Raw genomic sequence first — 17,104 nt, 5'->3', positions numbered from 1 at the left:
CGTCGCTATAAATTGATAGATCTTGAACTTGTTCTATTGGTTGAAAATCTCCTGGGAAGACTAACATGAAAACTACTTGAAATGCTGGGATCAAACATTCTCCTTCTTCATTGAAGATTGGCTGACTACTTGTAAATTTTAAGGATATATCCCTTGGTTCTCTTGCATCAATCATATTTTTAAATTTTTTCACTGCATCTATAAAACCTGCAGGAAATTCTTTAATGATATTTAAATTATCAAAGATTAGGATTGTATCAATTAATCCGTATTGGAAAAATTGATATGTATCAGAGGGTGAAGCCTCTGGGAAGATTACCAGCTTTGTTAGCTGTTCTTTGTTAATGGGATAATATCCCAATATTGCTCTTTTGTCCAGAGTCCAGTTTAGAACCAGATTAAGGGTTTCTCTACAGTTTGATCTGCAGACCCTTTTCTTGTCATTTATTTCGGCCCTTGTGGGAATATTTTTCAGTATTCCTGTTCGGACTTGGACTGGAGTCCTTTGGGCTTGGGCTGGAGCTTTGTCAACTCTTCTTAGAATTTGCTCTGGGTGGAGCACTTCATATTCTCTGAGGGATTCTTTTGCTTCTTCTATTGTCAAGAATCCTCCTTTGTGAATAGTTTTGGGCTGATGGGTGAATGGGGCTGCTTTAGCCCAATCATCGTAAACTCCTTTCATTGGGCCATTATATATGACATAATATTTTTTGTCCTGAGTTGATTTTTTAACTATTTCTGCCAGAGTTTTATTTTTAGGGATTTTTTCAGAAAAAATTGGTTTTGGGTTTTGTGGCTGGTCCACCACGCTTAGCTGGCTGAACTCTGATGGTGTTGCGAGCATTGGTATTGGTGCAGGTAATGTTGCTTGCTGGGGTACTTTCATGGCTTCCATGGCCTTCTTGATGGATTGAATTTTAGCTCTTAGCTGGTGGCAATGATTGCACCTTTCAAGCTCTTGTTCAAGCTTCTGGATTTCTTGATTCATTGTGTTGACAATGAACTCCATTCTCTTGTTAATGTATCTGCAATAATATTTTTATTTCCTTTAATGTATTCAATCTTGATTGGATATTGTAATAAAAACATTTGCCATCTTACCAGACGACCATGATTATAATCAGCTTGTAAATTATATTTAATAAAACCTGTTAGATAACTTGAGTCTGTACGTAATGTAAATTCTTTGGGAAGTAGATCAATCCTCCATTTCTTAATAGTTTTTATTGCTGCTAGAGTTTCTTTTTCATGGGTAGTATACCTCTGTTCTGTTGGTGTAAATTTTCCAGAGATATATCTGCATAGTAATTCCTTTGAGGAATGTTTAGAATCTAGTGATTCTTTTTCTTTGTTCAAGCTTTTTTCAGCTTTTTTAGCTTTTAGACATCCTGACCAGGTCTTGTCTGAAGCATCTGTTTCCACTATTAAATAGTCATCTTCTTCTGGAATATAAAGTTCTGGAAGATTTTTACAAAGTTCTTTCATTTTTTGAATTTGTAGGCTATCCTTTTCTTCCCATTTCCAAATCTTTTTTATACTTATTTTTGAAAATAAGTTTTTAGTATGGTTTGTTATATTTTTTAAAAATCCTTGATCAGAAATATAATTTATGCATCCTAAAAATCTTTGTAATTGTTTTCTGTCTTCTATTTTATCAGGAAATAAATCTACCTTCTCTAATACATTTGGTTGAAGTTTTAACTTCCCTTCAGTAGATAGAATTAATCCGAGAAATTCTATTTCTTGTTTTGCTAGTTTAGCTTTTGTTTTACTAAGGACTAAACCTTTTTCTTTACATCTTTCTAAGACAATTAGTAATTTTTGAAGATGATCTTCTTTATCCTGTTTTGTAAAGATTAATATATCATCAATGTAAACCAGAACAAAATCGTTTAAATCTCTTAAATTTTCTTCCATAAATCTCTGATAAATACCTGGAGCTTGTTTTAGTCCAAATGGTAGGACATTCCATTCGTAGAGTAATACTCCTGTTGACTCTTTTGTTGGACAAGTAAAAGCAGTTAATTTCTTTGTTTCTTCGTCTAAACGAAGTTGCCAATATCCTGATTTTGCATCGAGCGATGAAAACCAAGTTGCTCCTTTGATTTTTTCTAGAATAGAATCCTTTCTTGGAAGTTTATGGGCATCTCCAATAGTTGCCTCATTCATTTTTTTATAGTTTATTACCATTCTTCTTTTTCCCCTTTTAATTTCGTTATTGTTTTCAACATAGAAAGCTGGGGCTGCATGAGGGCTTCTACTTAGCCTTATTATTCCTTTTTCCAAAAGATCTTTACATTCTATTGAAAATTCTTCCTTATCTCTTGCTGAATAAGGGATTCTATTTTGAACATTTACTTCTTTTGAAGGATCCTTCAATTTAATACTTACTAATTCTTTATTTGTATTTTTAATATCTAGAGGATTCTCGGCACAAACTTCATTTAAAAGTTGCTCTATTTTAATTTCAAGATTATTTTTAGGAATGTTTATTTGAAAGAATAAATTTAAATAACATTCTTCTAATATAGAAAATATTTTAAATTTTAAAATTTCGTTTATAGTGGTAGTTGGAATTTTTATTAATTTTGCTTTTTGATTTAAAGAGGAATCATATGGGGCTTTTAAAACTATATATGTTAATTCTTGAATAAAAGGGTGATATAGCTTTAGGAAATTATTTTCTATAATTAAGTCTATTCCAGATTCTAATTTGTATATTGATGGAACAATGAATCTGTAATTTTGAATGAATACTTCAACCATTTCTGCTTTTAAATTAATTTTGTGTATAGATTTATCGGCTATTCTAATTCTTAGAGGATTTTCTAACTTTTTCCAGTTAAGCTTTATATTTGAACTTGCAAAACATTTTGTTGCCCCTGTGTCTATGAAGGCATTAATAAATTTGTCTGTAATTTTTACAGTAATAAATGTAGCGCTATTACTCAGTTCCTGAGTTTGTTTCTGAGTCTGTTTCTGAGACATATTCAAAAATATATTTTAGTTCATCATCAGACTCTTCTAAAGGTTCCATAAAACAAGTTTTTGCAACTTCTAGTTGCTTTGTTAGGTCTTTTTTATCCTTCTTTTTTGGACATTCATTTGCATAATGTCCTTCTTCTTGGCAATACCAACATTTACAGTTTTCCTTTTTATTTGGGCAATAGTTCTTTTGTTTTTTATTGATACTTCTTTCCCTAAAATATCTCTTTTTTCTCCAATTTGGATAATATTTTCTTTTTCTAAAATGATATTTTCTTTTTCTTTGGATATTTTTATAGGGATGGTATTTTCGAAAATTTTTATTAGAACCATATTTTTGCGGAATTTCCTCATTATCTTGACAACAAATTCTAATTATATTATTAAATCTTTTCTGAGTAGCTTCTTGCATACAGCGTTCTTTTATTTCCTCTCTTATTGCAGATGTTGCTCCACCAAAATTATTTTCAACTGTTTTATTATTTATTTCTCTTATAAATCTTCCCATAATGATTTCATTAGCAGGATATGGAAGTTTTGTGATGTACATGTTAAGATAATGATTTTTATCTTCTTCTTTTAATTTATAATAATATATTCTATATTCACAAATATAGGATTCTATATAGCATAGATCGAATATTTGAATATTGGCCAAATAATTTTTTGCTTCTAAATACTCTTTTTCAGAAATTTCTGTTCTATGATTTATGACATTTTTTCCAAAAAATTCTTTGTATAGAACTCTCATTATGTGTGCTATTCTATCATAAGCTGTTGTTTTTTCAGCTAATTCTTCTATTATTTTATTATCTATTGATAACATATAATTTCTTATAGTTCCTTTAGTGTGGAATCCTATGAAATTCCAGATATCCATTTCAGATAATTCATTTAGTTTTGGGTTTGTATAAGCTTCTAATAGAAAAGAGTTCATCCAATTTTCGAAAATTTCTTTTTCGTTCTTTTTGCAATCTAGATCAAGCATTTTTTCTTCTTCTAGATCTTGAATTTTAGGAATGTATTTAGATGGTATTTTAGTATATTTTGAATTTTTGCTTATAAATCCTTTTTTGAAAGCATAATTTTCAAAACCTGTTTCCCATTTAAATTGGGTTTGATTATTATTCCCAGATGTTCCAGCTTCATCTTTTACTTATACTGGATGTACTGGTTCTTCATCACTTGAATAGTCTAAAACATATTCTTCTCTTTCAGAAAATTCTGGTTCTTCTTTAATCTGAAAACCTTGCTCCATAGAATTGTCTTCTTGGGCCATTTTTAATTGTTTAAAAAGCATTGTAACTTCTTCTAATTTTTCGTCAATATTCATAGTCTTATGGGTGGTCTAACTTTTAGATCTTTTATATCAGTTATTTTTTGAGGTTTTTCTTCTTCTTTAGAGTTTTCTTTTTGAAAATGTTTATTTAGAATTTGTTCAATTTCATTTATTATATTAGGTTCTTCTTTTTCTTTATTTTTCTGAAATTTTATAGAAACTAATATCTCTTCAAGCATATCTATTATAGAATTTAATTGTGGATTAAAAGTATGATGAAGATGAGGATAATTATCTCCATGATAACATTTTTTAGAAATTCCGTGTGAAATATAAGTTTTTTCAGGTTTTTGAATTCCTTCAATAAAACTTAAAGTAAAATTAAGATTTTGAGAAAAATCATTTTGTATTGATTTTAAAAATTCAGTGTCATTACAATTGACATTAGTTAAAATCATTAGTTTTTGATCTATTAATTGTGATAAATTAGATATTTCTTTTCTTAAATCTTCTAATCTACTAAGGTTTTCCATTTGATGACGCTTTTCTTTGTTACGCTTTAAAAAGTGTAGTTTAAGCAAAAATCTTTAAAATCTGTATGGATTTTGTCCTTTTGTGATCTGTACCATAAAATTCTCCATAACAGGTTTATATATATATATTTCACTGATTCGTATGTTCCCTTCTTTTTGTTTTATATCAGACTTCAGAGACTAAAAAATTGTGTTGGTGGAGCCTTTTTCTTCTTCTTTTTCATTCTATAACTTAGTTAAATATTATTTAGACTCGTTAAAATTAATTAGTATCATAAGTGTCCAAATATATAACGGCACAAGATTAGGTGTTGGCCAGTGCCCACTAAAGTTTGGGTTAATAAATTCTGTTACTTTTTCAGATGTGGCTATGAAACATTGGTACTTATATATAGAGTAACTTCATTTAATTTGGAGCATATTTTCCTTTCAGGCATTCTCACACAATAAACCAAACAACATAAAGTTCTCATACTTTAGAAGTGTAATATCAAATTAGAGTATGTTGGGGGCAACTAATTTTTTAATATTTTTTTATAGTCTGATTTAACAAAATATTATTTCGTTGGACAGTTCATTTATAGAGTTCAATGCTTTTTCTTTTATATTTTTTTAGTCTTATTTATAAAATTAATAATAAAAAATTATATTTTACTCTCTTAATATTAAAAAATTAAGAGAATTTATTTTTTATTAATTATTAACAAGTTTGACAAAAACTTATATTTACATTTCTTAAAAACGAAGTGACAAATAATTTTCATATATTTAAATATTATTACTAGAAATAATATGGACTGAGAGGTAGGAGTGAGCACGAGTAGCGAGTATCTAATTATTCGTCTAAATCCAAATCGAACCAATTAAATTGGTTTTAGAATCATCGGGTAACGGTTATGGGGTTGCAAAACTCGAACCAACTAGTGGACTCGACTATATATTAATTAAATAAAAAAATTTGAAAAATATAAATATGCCTTTTAATGATTTTGAGTTTTTCACCAACAACCCTGACACTAACGGCAGTTTCCTCACCTTACGGAGTAGACTTTAGCAGAGCTTTTTCAAACCTCACCTTACCTGTAAGTGATAATGTTGTTGGAAGCCTTCTTCTCCAAGTACAGCCACTCCTACTGTATTTAATGTGTTTAGATTTTAATATATTTGGTATTTAACATGTTTGGATTATTTCTATTAATTTTACATGTTTATTGTACTTGAAAATTGTTAAGATAATTTTTTTTTATGAATTTTTGTATTATCGGATACCCAATTATTCGAACCAAATCAATCCGTTCTTAATCGGTTTGGTTTGGTTCGGGTACATATTCAAAAAAATATAAATCCGAACCAAACTAAACCAATTATAATTCAATTGGTTCGGTTTTAATTTCATCCTAAATCCAAACTAACCCAACCCATACTCATCCCTACTGATAAGGGTGCACATGGCCCGACCTGGTCTGAAGATCCGTCCCGATCTCGAACATTTTAGGGGCTAATTTGGTTGTGATTTCACTGGGTCTATGGTCGGGTAAGGGTTTAAAAAATAGAGTCGGTCATTATTTCAGGTCGGGTCCGGGTCAAGGCGAACCCGGCTTCACCCGATCCATGTGCACCCTAAGGAAACTAAAAAAGGTATATATATTTTAAATTAATTTCAATATTATGTTACATTAATTATAAGCTTATTATTTTATTCTTAATCACACATGTTGAATTAGAAAATAGATCAAAGATGCATCAAATTAGAATTTATGGACAAATTTAAGTTGAAATATAGATATCAACTTTTTTGTTACAAGTTTCTTCTTTATAAATAAGTTGTAGAGTCAAGAATATGACTAACTTAAATGATTATGACAAATATTGATTTATTGGGTTAAACACCCAATTAGTTTTTATTGCTTTTGTTAGTATTGCAGGCCAAAATTAAAGTAGCAGCAACCCAAAGAGATAGAGTAAAGAAATAAAGACTTTTGATGGGCTCTTTAACTCTCAAAGCCCAAAGAAATGAAGCAAAGGAATCAATTGGGTTGAATGGAAAGATAAGCCCAAGTTAATCCATCTAAGTTGAAGCCAACCAAAGCTAATATTCACAAAGTTCTCTTCGGTCATACTCATAAAGAAAGAGAGAAAGCTCCTTTCTGGTTTATTCACCAGAAAAGAAAAAAAGAGAAAGATAAATCACAAAAAACAAATGTCTAATCGCCCTCATCAAAGCAAGCTAAACTAAGTCAGAAGATAAAGGTGATTTATTTTCATTTGTATGCAATTTATTTTCTTCACTCATTTTTTAAATTTCTGCAACACCACTTTGGGACAAATGGAAAAAGTGATTTCTGATAATCACTGCTGTGAATCAAAGGCTTCAAATATTTTTTGGGGACAAAGCATTATCTCAAGGGTTTAGATTTGGGTTTACCACTGAAAATTTTCTTTTTCCTGCTCTGAGATCTTCGGTCAAGCAAAAGGACCAGATTTAAAATCCCTAATTTGAGGGTTAATTGAAGAAAGTGAGATGACAAGTTTAAGAAGCACACAGTTCAAAGAGTTGACTTAGAATAAATCTAGAAGGATAACTCTGCAAGAAGTACAAAAAGAAAAAAATTGTCTATGAGTCAAGAAAAGGAGATAAAACTCAAATAGAGAGCTGAATGTGAAATTTCACTATTGGGTTTGAAGTTTTGGAAGCATTGCACCTACATTAAACGGAGCACTCTGCCAAGATGAAGAATAAAGTCTTGAGTTATGTTGTTGGGTTCAGTCCATAGTGTTGAAGCTGTTGCATCAATCTCCTTCATGTTTTACAGTTTTGTATTTCAGTTTCAATGTATATATTTCTGTATTGTCTTTGAGAGGTAAAAGGCTGAGAGAATGACATTGAGAAAAAGCTTAAGAGTGAAAAGGTTGAGCGAAACACTTGAGAGAAAAATCAAGAGTAGATTCTGATTTACTTTGGTTGTAATTTTCTGTCTTGTGTCAAGTAACTATAAGTTATCCCTTACTAATTGGGTAAGCACTTAGTGTAAAAAGTTAGGTATTAGTATAACCAAGTCAAGCTTCTAAACTTGTGTGTCCAAATAGGATTGTGTGAATCTTAGGAAATTGGTGTATGTAATACTTTGACTATAGTGAAAATTCCACTACTATTGTGGTGGAGACTAGATGTAGGTTACATTGTACAATACAACTGAATCAGGATACATGATTGTGTCAACTTTTTCCTTTCTCTCTCTGTTCTGTTTTCTGATATTTATAAGATAAAAAGAAATTGTCTTTTAAATTTTTTACTGCACAGTTCAAACAGAAATCAAGTTTAAGTTGAGTAACAAAAGACTTGTTTATTAAAGCAAAAGAAGGCCATAGACTTGTTTATTTAAGCTTTTTGTAACCTTCATAAGTGCATTATAAATAAGTTTTTTATAAATTATTGTTAAAGTTTTAAAGATATGGTTTCACCCGATTTGGACCCGGTATAATTGTAGCCCGAAAATGTTTAGGTTTCATTGGTTTTAGGGCCGGATTATGGTCTAAAAAATAGACCAGGTATATATTTATGGTCGGGTCTGGATCAGGACAAATCCGGTTTTATCCCGGGCCATGAACACCCCTAACTGATACTATAACAAAAGATTATTTTCATAAGCAATTGTATGGTTGTGTTTATTTATAAAGACGGGATACTGAGATAGAGACACCAAGATATAAAATTATATTTGATAGATAAAATATATAGACATTGTACCTATAAATACTGAATTAATATATTTTATGTTCAACTTGACAAAAAAAACACAAATACACTAATAAAAAATAATTTATTTTATTATTATTATTATTAATTTTTTATAATTATATTTTATATTATTATATATATTTTTTAAATAAAAAATTAAAATAAATTAAATTTTTATAATTTATTTTAATTTATTATTAAATAAAATACAAAACATAAAAATTAATATCTTTATTTTTTATATTTTATTTTTAGTGTCTTATTTTTAAAATAGATACGTAACTATATGATCTTTAAATCACAAAATAAGGAATAGATTCAAGTAATCTCTTACTCAAGACATTTGCAAAGATCTTAATACTCAACCTTAATTAGTAATGGAACTTGAAAAAGTGGATTATAATTATTATTGTGATTATACCATTATCATGATCGTCATTTCTTTTCTTTTTTTTTACGGATTAAGTAAAACAATAATTTGAACTGTATTTATTTTAAATGGAGAGATTATTACTATACAAAAACTATTTTAAATTATTATTTATCTCTCTTTTTAGCCCTTTTTATGTTTATTTCTTCTTGATAAAATAAAATCACTTACCGCCATATTTATAGGGACCTATGTCGACCCTACAACCATGGTTTAACTATTACGTGTGTATTTGAATTACAGTTTGCAAACGAAAGTTTGAATAAAATTGATTTTGTAAATTTGATTTTGATGAAAAGTAAGTTTGTGTTAAGTGATTTATGTTTGACAATATTTATATCAAAATGGATTATAGTAAAATAAATATTGTTTGGATTACACTATTCAAAATCACTTTTAGATACAAAATTACTAAAATAGACATCAACTTAAATAATTTTTGTATATTATTTTAATTTAGATATTTAAATAGATCTTATTAATTAATTCTATAATAAAATTAATATTTATACACTAAAATAAAAATAATATATAAAAATTGGCAAAATATACTTTTAATTAAAACTAACAAAATATAAATTTAGAGAGTATTAAAAATGTTCGGTTGTCGGGTACCGGACGGATCGGGCGAGCAGTTGAGGGAGTGAGGACGCCCTAGTCTTGGTCGCGGTTGTTGCGGGTTTGCCGAGTAGCCGAGCACTTGTCTTGGAGAGAGGACTGGGGGGGTGCCACCTGCAAAGACACTCCGACGCTCAAGTCAGCGATGTGCAGGCGGGCAGAATAGTGAGGTGAAAGGATATGACGTACCTCGGGGAAGGACAGGTCCTTTCCTATTTATACTGTGTCAGAGGTGGGCCCTGAAGGGACGAGCCCACTTTCCGCGAAGGTTCTTCCTAGCTATGTTAGGGGAACGATGAGGACGCGTGTCCAGATGCCGTGGCAGGCGCTAAGGGCTCGATCGCCCGGGTCGGGTTCCCAATGGGTCGGGTCGGCCCGTGCATGGTTTGGGCCAGACCGTAACAGTGCCCCCACGCGCCGTTAATCCGCCGTGTAGGCTATTGGCGGCGAGCATCCTATCATTGTTGTCGTTTGGTCGACCGTTCGTGTGGGAGACGCGCTGCCCGCATGTGTGCCCGTTCGTGGTTCAGGGGGTTCCATTTCCGCCTTGTTTCCCGCGCCGGGCATTAAATGCCCATAAAAGATTGAAAATTCCTGTGTGCGAAAAGACAATTCTGCCCCCAGGTCTTTCGCGCTTCCAACAGAGCGGTTTTGAACAGTTTCATGCTTCTCTTCTTCTTCCATTTATTTTCCTCCCTGATCACACTGCCCATTCGTCCCTTCTTTGTTCCCATCACACAAAAGCTGTTTCCACTGCTCCAACGTGTATTGCTCTAACGCACTTCATCCTTGTTTGAACTTCCTTGATTCTTCCAGGTAACTGCTTCTTTTCCTTTTACTATAAGGGTTGTTTGCATGTCTACTATGATCATTTTTCCTGTTCTTGCTCTATTCTTGTTCTTTCTGGTTATTTATGGGCACACTTTGGGGATGCACTTTCTTTCCTTTTCATTGATCATGGGGGGGGGGGTTTATTCTTTTGTTCGGTCTTGGTTTGTCTGGTCCCCCTTGTGGCTGCGGCACGGGGGGTTTCTTTGGGTTTTTCCCGAATTCCGACCCCACGGACTAACCGCGCGGTGCCCCCACTGCAGGTATGCCTCGTGTCGTTAGCCGAGCTTCGACCTCCGCTGCGGGTTACGACCCGTACGCGTGGGTAGTTTCCGACCTTAAGAACTCTCCCAATCAGATGGGGGAGGAGGAGTTAACGGAGTTTCGTCAAGCCGAGTATCTTTGTGGGGGTACCGACGAGGAGGCAAACTATGACGTGTTCGTCCCTGCCGCTCACGAGCGGCTTTATGAGATTAACTTTAATGCCCCCCGGGTTCCCGATTGGATCTGGTTCTACAAGGCCATGTTCACTCAGGTGGGGGTTCGCATTCCCCTTTCCTCCTTCCAGATGGACCTCCTGAACCGAATTTCGGTGGCTCCGTCTCAATTGCATCCGAACAGCTGGGCTTCCGTTCGCTGTTTTGAGATGGTGTGCGAGTACTTGGAGTTGCCGACCTCCGTTGACGTCTTCCTCTTTTTCTTTAGCCTAACAAACCCTTCGAAGGAGGGGAAGCACAAGAAAGGTTTCATGTCCTTTCGGTCCGCCCAAGGCCGGAGGATCTTTGGTTTGTTCGAGGACTCCTACCACGGGTTCAAGGACAAGTACTTTAAGGTCCGTCCGGTCAAGGGTCGTCACCCCTTTTGGCTGTCTCTGGAAAAGCAGCGCCTCATCCCAACATATTGGAGCTTCGGGGCGGGGTCTAATCCTTTTATCAAAGTTTCTTATAATAAGATGTCGGCCGTGGACCGGCGGGTGGCCGACATCTTGTGGGAGGTTCTTGGGAGGAACAATGTGAATCCACACCTCCTTATGGGTAGCCGAGAGGCCGCTCGAGATTATATTCGTGAGTTTCTTTTGTCGTGCTGACGTCTGTTTAAATGTTCCGCTGTTGCTTTTACTAATTCGTTTCTCAACTTGTTTGCAGTGGGACTTTCTGCCGAGGTGACTGGCATGGATAACTTGTTCGAAACTTTCCTTAAGGACGACGCGGGTGAAGACACTGGAGGACAGGAGGCGGCGGCTCCTCCAGAGGCTCCTCCGGAAGTGCCTCTTCCCGAAGTCGAGACGTCCACGAAGGCCGCCACTCCGACTTCCGCAACCCCGATTCCTCCAGAGGTTCCCGTTCCCGGGCACTCGTCTTCATCTCGTCGTGAGGAGGAGGAGGAGTTGTCTATCATCCCTACTCCCAAGAGACAGAGGTCGCATTCCAGCCCCGAGGGGGTTCTGACTGTCATGGAAAGGAACTTCGATGCTGGGACGTTCATTGATACCCAGCTGCTCCCGGGTACGGAGGATTACTTCCATGGCACCGACCTTTCGGGACAGGCTCGGTGGATGTACCGTACCCTCCTTCGCGGCGCGGCCATAGCTCGAAAGGCTGAATCTGAGCTTTCTGGTATGGCCTCGCTTCGTCGGAAGCTTGAATCTGCTGTTGATGCCAACAACAAGTATAAAACCCAAGTTAAAACGCTTCAAGATCGGTTAGTTGAAGCGGGGAACAAGCTCGACGCCGCCCAGAAGAAGGCTACTTCGGCGGAGGAGAAATTGAAGACTGCCGACGCCTCTGTGGCCCGTCTTACGGAGCAGGAGACGACCTTGAAGAGCCAATTGAGTGCCGCGCAGAGTCGGTTGTCCGCCCTGGAGAAAGAACGGGAAGACGCGGTGGCGGCTGCCAAGGTTGCTCGGGAGGAAGCCGATTTGTTTAAGCAAAAGCATAAGGAAGTCAAGGAGCAGGGCAAGAATGCAATTTTCATGACTGAAGAGGCCCTCAAGGCTCAGGTGAAGGTCGTCTCTCCGGATTTTGATGTGTCGGCGATCGGGGTCTTCAAGACCATTAAGGATGGAAAAATTATTGATATTCCGAGAAAGTGACGTTTGTATTGTTTGTACTTTTTGTTGACTGTTTTTACGACTCTGTTGCCCGTTAGTGGGTTTGTGGGCTTGTTTTGCCCGTACGATTAACTTTTCCGGTTTTATTCGTCCTCGAATTACCTCGTGTTTCCGTTTACTCGCGTTAGCCGTTTATGGCGTGCGTTTGTAGTCGTTCTTCGTATTTCTTTGAACTGAGGGGTTCCCGGGGTGATCAGTCCCGGGGCCTCGCATCATCGTTCTCTTAATGGTCGCTTAGAGAGTTAGCGTTTGGGAAACAGCATAGGCAAATATACAATGTAAAAGGTTAAGAGTTTGGAAAATATCATAGGCAAATGTAGCACGTAAAGAGTTAGTAGGGTTTAGTCATTATATCAAAGAAACTGAAGTGCTATTATGAAATAGATGACTTATGAATAGAACCTCCTTAAGTTATCGGCATTCCATGTTCTCGGGATCTCCTTGCCGTTGAGTCTCTCTAGCTTGTATGCTCCTCTGCCGATTACCTCTTTGATTCGGTATGGCCCTTCCCAGTTCGCCGCCAGCTTGCCCTCTCCCGGAGTGGACGGGCCGATGTCGTTACGCCTCAGGACGAGGTCGTTTTCTTCGAACTTCCTTTTGAGCGCTTTGGCGTTGTAGCATAGAGCTATCCTCTGTTTTAGCGCTGCTTCTGCCAGATGGGCCATTTCCCTGGTTTCTTCTATCAGATCTTTTTCAACGGCTTCGTCTACTCCCTTCAAGAGTAGTCGTGGGCTCGGCTCTCCGATCTCCACGGGTATTACTGCATCTGTCCCGTAGGTTAGCCGGAAGGGTGTCTCTTTGGTGGAGGATTGTTCGGTTGTTCGGTAGGACCATAGGACCGAAGCCAGTTCGTCGGCCCACACACCTTTCTTGCTATCTAACCTCTTCTTGAGCCCTTGCAGGATGACCTTATTTGCGGACTCGACCTGCCCGTTTGTCTGTGGGTGCTCTACCGAGGAGAATCTCTGCTTTATGCCCAGGCCGTTGAGAAATTCTGTGAACTTTTTGTCGGTGAATTGTGTCCCGTTGTCCGAGATGACGACCTCCGGGATACCAAACCGTGTTATGACTTGTCTCCACATGAATTTCCTACAATTAGCTGAGGATATGCTGGCCAGCGGTTCAGCCTCTATCCATTTTGTATAATAGTCGATGGCGACTATGAGGTATCTGACTTGTCCCGGGCCGACGGGAAAAGGTCCTAAGAGATCGATTCCCCATTACAAGAATGGTCGAGAGGCCGTTAGCAAGTTGAGCTCAGAGGCGGGTGCGTGATGGAAGTTGGCGTTTTCTTGGCACTTGGCACACCTCTTGACGAATTCCTTGGAGTCAGCCATCATCGACGGCCAGTAGTACCCTGCTCGGACTAACTTCCTTGCTAGGGCTTTGCCACCTATGTGATGGCCGCAGCATCCCTCGTGGACTTCCCTGAGGACGTAGTCCGTCTGGTCGGGATGTAAACACTTCAGCAAGGGATGATTGAATCCCTTCCTGAAAAGCTGACCCTGGATGATGGCGTACCTGGCGGCTTCCCTTCTTAGCCTTTTGGCATCTTTTTCGTCGTCGGGGGTCTTGCCGTTTTCTAGGAAGTCGGTAATGGGGTCCAACCAGGAGGGGCTTAGCTTCGAGAGGTGCAATGTGACTGCTGGTTCTTTTAATTTTCCTTGGATTAGAGACCGGTTACCTTCTCCCGGTTTGGTGCTGGCTAACTTTGACAAGAGGTCTGCTCGTGTGTTCTTTTCTCTCGGGACGTGCTGGATCGTGACTTCTTCAAACTTTCGGCTCAAATCCTTGACTTTTTCCAAGTATTTCTGTAACAGCGAGTCCCTAGCCTGATAGCTCCCGTTTACTTGAGAGGTGACGATTTGCGAATCGCTGCATATCTCCAACCTTGTTGCCCCGACTTCTGATGCTAAGGTTAGGCCTCCTATGAGGGCTTCGTACTCTGCTTGGTTGTTTGAGACGGGAAAATCGAACTTAATTGATTGCTCGTATACGACTCCAGCTGGGCTTTCCAGGATAACCCCGGCGCCCCCGAACGTCTGGTTGGAGGCTCCGTCTACATGGAGTTTCCACCGTGTGTTCGTGTCTTCGGCTGGGTCCCCCGATACTTCCACTAGAAAATCCACCATTGCCTGCGCTTTGATGGCCTGCCGGGGTTCATATTGTATGTCGTATTGAGAGAGCTCAATCGACCAGGTCATCATTCTTCCTGCCAAGTCGGGTTTTTGAAGTACTTGCCGGATCCCCTGATCTGTTCTCACGACGATCCGGTGGCTTTGGAAGTACTGCTTTAATCTCCTCGAAGAGGTCAGGAGTGCCAGGGCTAACTTCTCCAATTTGTTGTATCTCAACTCTGCCCCTTGTAAGGCCCTGCTAACAAAATAGATTGGTTGTTGTGTCCTTCCTTCTTCTCGTACTAAAACTGAGGCCAAGGCTTCTCCTGTTATGGCGAGGTATAGGTACAATGGTTCCCCTTGTTTTGGCTTACCGAGGACTGGTGGTGTTGCCAGAATTTCTTTAAAGTGTTGAAAGGCTTCTTCGCATGCGGGTGTCCATTCAAACGCTATCCCTTTCTTCATGAGATTGAAGAATGGTAAGGCCTTTGTTGCCGATGCTCCAAGAAACCGTGACAACGAAGTCAGCCGACCCGCCAACCTTTGGACTTCCTTGATACTGCCTGGGCTCTTCATTTGGAGTATCGCCTGGCACTTCTCCGGGTTGGCTTCTACCCCTCTTTGGGTTATCATGAACCCGAGGAACTTTCCAGCTTCCACGGCGAAAGCACACTTGAGGGGATTTAGCCTCATACCGTGTTGTCGGAGGGACGCGAATACACTCGCCAAGTCACTCAAAAGGTCGTCAGGTCGTGTTGTTTTGGCGAGGATATCATCCACGTAGACTTCAACTGTCTTTCCTATGAGGTCGTGGAAGATCCTGTTCATTAGCCTCTGATACGTTGCCCCCGCATTCTTTAGGCCGAATGGCATTACCTTATAGCAGAAAGTTCCTCCTGGCGTTATGAACGCCGTCTTGTCTTCGTCTGGGCGGTGCATCGGTATCTGGTTGTAACCGGAATAGGCATCCATAAAACTTAGATACCGGTATCCTGCCGCAGCGTCGACGAGTGCATCTATGTTAGGGAGGGGGAAGCAATCCTTAGGACATGCTTTGTTAAGGTCAGAATAATCCACGCACATCCTCCACTTGCCGTTGTGCTTTTTTACCAATACCACATTTGAGAGCCATGTCGAGTAGTCCACTTCCCGTATGAAGCCTGCTTCTAGGAGGCTGGCCGTCTGTCTGGCCACCTCTTCCGCTCTTTCCGCCAACATCTTTCTCCTCCGTTGTGCCACTGGGCGTGCTTCCGCCTTGACGGCCAGATGGTGCGAGATGATTTTTGGGTCTATGCCCGGCATGTCGGCTGGAGTCCAAGCGAATAAGTCACTGTTGGCTCTTATCATTTCGACCAAAGGTTCCTTCAACTCGCGTGGGAGATTTTTGTTAACGAATGTGAACCTTCCCTCTTCGTCACCGAGTCTGAACTTCTCCAGATCCCCTTCCGGCTCCGGTCTAGGCTTGTCGTCTACTCTGGCGTCCAGGTCGGCTAGGAACACACCGGATGCCTCCTTAGACTTCTTCCTGAGGGAAAGACTGGCATTGTCGCAAGCGACCGCCGTCTCAAGGTCTCCCCTTATGGATCCTATGGACCCATCATCGGTAACGAATTTCATGATCAGCAGCTTTGTGTTGATTATGGCTCCGAAATCATTTATCGTTTTTCTTCCCAGGATGATATTATAGGCGGTGGAGTCTCGGAGAATTACGAACTCAGCCATCGCCGATCTCCTGCCCTGGGGTTGCCCTATTGAGATTGGCAAGGATATTATTCCATCCGGTTTGATGAAGTGGTCGCCTAATCCTATCACCCCGTGTTGGTGAGTCGTCAGATCGGCATCTTTTAATCCCAGCGCATCGAACACGTTGCGGAACATGATGTTTGAATCTGCTCCTGTGTCGACAAGGATGCGCTTGACGAGGCCGGTCCCTACTCTGGCCGTTATGACCATGGGTGGATTTTCCGGGACGTCGTCGAACCATTGGTCTTCTGGGCCGAAAGAAATGAATGGAGGCTTCTTGGAGCTTCGCGTCGACGAGGAGGAGACTGACAATATCTTGGTGTCCTTCTTATGTGCGGATTTGGATCTTGGTGCGGCGTTTTTGGCCGTCACTACGTTTATCACCGTGAGGCCGTGCTCTCCGCTTTCCGGCTCTTGTCGTCTTTTTGCCGAACGGGTCTTGCCCTCCTCGTCTTGGTCGCGGTAGCGCCTCCTTGGCTCCCTGATCAGGTGGGAGAAGGCTGCCAGTTTACCTTCCCTTATCGCTTGTTCCAATGCATCCTTTAAGTCGAAACAATCCTGCGTTAGGTGACCGTAACCCTTGTGGTAATCACAATAAAGGTTCTTGTTCCCTCCGGTGCGGTCTTTGAGTGGTCGGGGCTTCGGTAGGATTCCTTTCTCGGCTATTTGTTGGTAGACTTCCACCGTCTGGATTTCATGCATCGTCCAGACCGGTTTCGTGG

The sequence above is a fragment of the Arachis stenosperma genome, chromosome 2 (assembly GCF_014773155.1).
Source record: "Arachis stenosperma cultivar V10309 chromosome 2, arast.V10309.gnm1.PFL2, whole genome shotgun sequence".
Taxonomy (NCBI): Eukaryota; Viridiplantae; Streptophyta; class Magnoliopsida; order Fabales; family Fabaceae; genus Arachis; species Arachis stenosperma.
The sequence above is the reverse complement of the archived record's forward strand: the minus strand, read 5'-3'. Positions refer to the sequence as shown.